Source organism: Triticum dicoccoides, chromosome 6B, assembly GCF_002162155.2.
Source record: "Triticum dicoccoides isolate Atlit2015 ecotype Zavitan chromosome 6B, WEW_v2.0, whole genome shotgun sequence".
NCBI lineage: Eukaryota > Viridiplantae > Streptophyta > Magnoliopsida > Poales > Poaceae > Triticum > Triticum dicoccoides.
Genome location: NC_041391.1, coordinates 47,055,776 through 47,060,791, shown reverse-complemented (window position 1 = coordinate 47,060,791; position 5,016 = coordinate 47,055,776). Strand labels below are relative to the sequence as shown.

Below are 5,016 nucleotides of genomic sequence, written 5' to 3'. Positions count from 1 at the left end.
ATAAAATGGTCAGAGTGCAACCTACCACATAATAAATTAAACTTTTCAGTTCCATGTTAATAGGAAATCCTTAAAATATGCAGTAGTTTAGATCAACCTGCATTTTGCTCAAACCATCTAAGTGAATTTTTCATAGTATTACCTGCATATCTTCCGGTTTATTCCATTGCCATGGAGCTTCTTGGATTCCAGTGAATTTGTAGATGAAGAAAAGGAGGATGCATGAGCTTCAAATCTGTTTGAATTTAGTCAGAAGATGGAGACTTGAAGTAGGAATTAGTGGAGAATGGGAAGGTGGATAGTACATGGGAACCAATCAAATACATGTAGGTATGACATGGTGCTTTTTTTAATCTCTTGCGGATGTCAATATTTTTCTACAGGTACATATATACAACTAAATCACGGAAAAAATTGATTAGGTACACCATACTATAGTCTCACATCTTGGTTTATTTACTACCCTGTTTAAATATCAACCAACATGCATGTCAAATTTATAATTTGTTAATTGCTTGCCTAAAGGCAATATATATATTCATCACCCAGGATGCAGAATAAATTATTCTTCACCTGTTTGTGTGTGTACTTAGACAGAAACACTCCCATATCTGAGGTCTCAGTTAATGTACTGTTGTTGAATTCTTCTGTCACTCTTGATACAAAGCTATAGCTATACTACCATTTGCCAAGATGATAAAATTGGTAAAATACAGTGATTTAGTTACTTTCAGATTTTGGTATTTTCTGAGAAGTGCTCCACAAATATGAACTAAACAAGCTTGTATTTTCTCTACTCCTAATGTCTCAGTTGGTAGTCTCGCCTCACACACCACATCTCACCACTCCTATCTTTCGCCCACCACTTCCATTTGCCACTGAAATGCTGCTATTTTAAGAATTGAAGAGATTGCCTTTCCATTTTGTAAAATATTCCTGTTTCATTGTACCATCTGAAGTGACCAAGCATGATCATGGTTTGCCATGTATGATACAACGAAGTCATTTTATTAAGCTGGCATTAGTAGTTTTGCATTTTACATGATTCGTGTGCAAGTTCGAACGTTTGTCGAATAATATTAATATTAAGTTTATAATACTGACACAGTCTGTTAGTGTTATCTTCTTGGGAGTACTTGAGAAGGCGTGGCGGGGAAGGTGGGGACACGCCATAGCAGAGGCCAGTGGCAAACCTACGTGTAAGCCGTGAGGTCCGGGGAAGGTAGCTTTATTTGGCAACGCCAATGATCAAGTTAGGGATGCACAAGTCAACCATGAGATGTGAGTCACACGGCCATCTTTCTTTTCCTTAGAAATTTGTCTCTCCAGTAACATGGCTCCTTAACAGAACCAGACTATGGTTTGCTAAATTTATTTGGATGGAGGGGTGATATTTCCTTTCTTTACAATAGATATATATATTTATTTCCCTCTCTATCCATGGGCGTTAATATATTTATTGTAACAAGGTTGGAGACTGATGTGGATGCGCAAGGGCAACGCTGGCCTCTGCCTAGAAGGGCAATCACAGTGTACAGAGCTCTAGCAACACTACGCCGTCATCCTCTGCCTCACCGGCCGCATGAATTTCAAGAGATGGTGAGAATATCTCTGCAAATTGTGTATTTTTTAATTTAGACCTTTTTGCTCTAAGTGCCATTGCGCGATTTCGACTTGGCGGTGATATTTATCAAATGCTGCAAATTCAATCTTAAGTTAAAAAATAAATAACAATGCATAATTTAGTAATGGGAAATTTGCAAGTTCTTAACCATCATTGATTTGATTAAGTAACTATCTGAGAGACAGTAGGTGGATATATTACTGTAAATGATTAAACTTTTTAGCCTGTAGCACTTCCTAATCATAATACTTATGTATACTTTTTGGCTCCTATTGAGTTAACCCTGCTACATCTGTACATCTGCCTTTGGGTGGTTTTCCCCTTCCTTACATATATGTAGTTCTGTATTTCCAAGCTATTGTTATCGTACTAGACTGAGTGGTTGGGTACGCATCCCTTTGTTTAGGACAATTACAGCAAGGAAGTAGGAGGAAGAAAAAATGCAGGCGGCCTCATGAAAGTCACAGCAGCAAAGATCCACAGGTCAGCAATCTTGGTTCCTCTGCTTCTGCACTGCATATATATTTATTTTCAAGAAATCTTCTCTTTTTTGCAATTTCTGTTATTTTGTTTACTACAAGTAACATGGAGATGCCATATGATTTTGTTCAGTTTGTGAAGATGCAGAAGTTAGAGGAGGAACCATGATTTTTGAACAAGCATTAGTTTGTGGCTCATGGATGAAGATTGCAAGTACTACTTTGTAACTAATTTAGCTAATCGCTCACCAAGTAGGTGATTTAGCTAATCGCTCATCAAGTAATTAATCTTTAATCTGAAGTTGTATATTGACTGTAGGACAATAGCACCCCAGTTTTCAACAGCTGCAAAATACTGAAATGCTGCTATTTTAAGAATTGAAGAGATTGCCTTTTCATTTTGTAAAATATTCCTGTTTCATTGTACCATCTGAAGTGACCAAGCATGATCATGGTTTGCCATGTATTCCCTCCGTTCGGAATTACTCCTCCAAGAAATGAATGTATCTAGATGTATTTTAGTTGTGATACATCCATTTTTATCCATTTTTGTGACAAGTAATTTCGAATGCAGGGAGTATGATACAACGGAGTCATTTTATTAAGCTGGCATTAGTAGTTTTGCATTTTACATGATTCGTGTGCAAGTTCAAGTGTTTGTCGAATAATACTAATATTAAGTTTATAATACTGGCACAGTCTGTAATTGTTATCTTTTGGGGAGTACTTGAGAAGGCGTGGCGGGGAGGGTGGGGACACGCCATGGAAGAGGCCAATGGCAAACCTACGTGTAAGCCGTGAGGTCCGGTGACCCACAGCTTTTTTATAGCACCCCTTTGTTTTTCCATAATTTACTCATTAGTCCTTGTAACTTGAGAGGGTTGACCCCACAGATTTCTAATGACCTCACAGGGTATTCTTGCTGGCGCCGTCGCTAGCAGAGGCGCATGGTCGACATGAAGAGCCGGGGCATTGACACTTTTCGCGCTACCAACACTGCATACCAGCGTGAGTGAATGTTATAGTGGCCTTAGATGCCCTATCAAATTCTTGCTTCGCTTTTTTGTTTTGTATGCTTGGATGTATGTTTCAGTTCCTGCATGATATTTCTCATGTGGAGTTGAAACCACGTTCGTCCAATAGCAAATAATCATATGTTTCACTCTGAAATCATATTGCATATAGAGTGATGCTATGTTCTTGTGCGAATTACTGCACACATATACATTGAGTTACCTGAAAAGGTCTCACATTTGGGATCCTACAAGTAACACTATCACTCGCTTGTAGTGTTTGCAAGTGGTGATAATTGTCATACTACTCGGTAACAGCCTTACTCGAATCAGACTTGACCTTGTATAATATACATAGTGATTTGGTGCATGGTATTTTTTAGTGAATTTGATCAAGATTTTGTTATTTTATGTACATTTGTACATTCCGTTGTTTATTTAAATAAATTTTCCAGTAAGTTGATTTTCCAGCATGGTCATAATGTTGACATTATGAATTGATTTGTGAAGCACAAAAACACAATAACAGTTGGGAGGGCTGCTTTATATCCCTAGACCCCGGCCCACACCTGACCGTCATCTCCCTCTTTCCTCGGTATCATAACCTGATGCGACGTTGGCGGCGCAGCAGTCCGGAGGAGGCCAGCAGTGCCGACGACGGCTCTGCGATGGGGAAAGGTCGCTCATCGTCGCGGCACCAGTAGTTCCACGATCACATTATACCCCGCGTGTTGATGAGCAACAGGACTCTCCGGCCTCCTCCCTCTAGGTACCTCTCCAAACCCTAAACATTCCTCATGTTCGCAGTTTATCACTATACTACTATTGTTTAATTAGATGGTAACATAAAACTTGGAGTGTCTGATCGGAATTCTTATTCACTGCTAGAGATGCTAACTGGGTTCTCTCTGCCTCTCACAAGTTTATCCTTGTGTTATATCTTATTCAGGGTAAAAAATGCCCAGAGTAAAGAAATGATGAATTATATTGTACTCATTATTGTAGTTAAAGATTACATTTAAAATTGATCATCGATCACGTGGGATGCTGCCAACTTGCAGGGTCGATGACACATTAAATTGCCATATTGCTTTTCCCTCTTCTTCGCATGTTAGGAATATATCTTTAACAATAGAATTTAATATTTGTGTTTTTGCATGCAGGAAGAGACATGATCATATCAATCACCAGTGATGGAGTCAAGTGGTTGTTGTTGTCAAGCGAAATGTTGGTGTAGTGCCAAATGAGAAGATATGTTCTAATATTCCTGAGCTGGACATTATGGTAAAATATTAATTTTAGAATTTTGCCAATCATACTGGTCTGTATCTATATCACATTGCAAAATTCCATGAACATGTGGTCCACATTATTTTTCACATTGCAAAATTCCATGAACATGTGGTCCACATTGTTTTCCTGTTATATTTTTCCTGCCCAAGCGTGGATGCAGGTGGATGTGGGCGCCGCGGCTGCCACCAAGGATGTAGGGGTCATGTTACAACCGGTGAGGACACAATAGGCACTTTTTTGGGGATGGAGGGAGTATTACATTCCTTGTAATCGCATGCTATATTTTCAGTGGGAATTCATTGACACAGTTCCTTACAAAAGTTGTATCTTTGACATGGGCAAACTGCTCAAGTGACTATATCATCCATTCTGATTTTGAGGCAAATATATCCAAATGAACAGTATGATGAACCTAATGGCTCTCTATCCTCATTTCTTTAACATGCAAGCGTCATAAATTTTAAAAAGCCCGTGGCAACGCACGGGGAGTCTACTAGTCCAAGTAGTACAACACACCACGTCCTCCTGTTCTTCTTTGATTTTTTTTCTCCCTTATTTTCGCCAAGAAAAGTGCCAGACCTTGGAAACAACCAACCGAATCTCTCTA

At 39.0% G+C, this 5,016-nt stretch overlaps 1 long non-coding RNA gene across 5 annotated transcripts; it reads left to right on the top strand.

The window, feature by feature from the left end:
- LOC119325795 lies at positions 1 to 4,537 on the top strand. Of its 5 annotated transcripts, none has more exons than XR_005157678.1 (9): positions 1 to 326; positions 1,109 to 1,281; positions 1,470 to 1,599; positions 2,031 to 2,107; positions 2,237 to 2,383; positions 2,803 to 2,905; positions 3,016 to 3,111; positions 3,627 to 3,885; positions 4,280 to 4,537. It is a non-coding gene; the product is annotated as an uncharacterized LOC119325795 (long non-coding RNA). The 5 variants fall into 5 exon arrangements; XR_005157679.1 differs by having other exon boundaries at positions 1 to 330; positions 2,237 to 2,317; XR_005157677.1 differs by having other exon boundaries at positions 1 to 330; positions 2,237 to 2,355.
- The last annotated feature ends 479 nt before the right edge of the window (positions 4,538 to 5,016 follow it).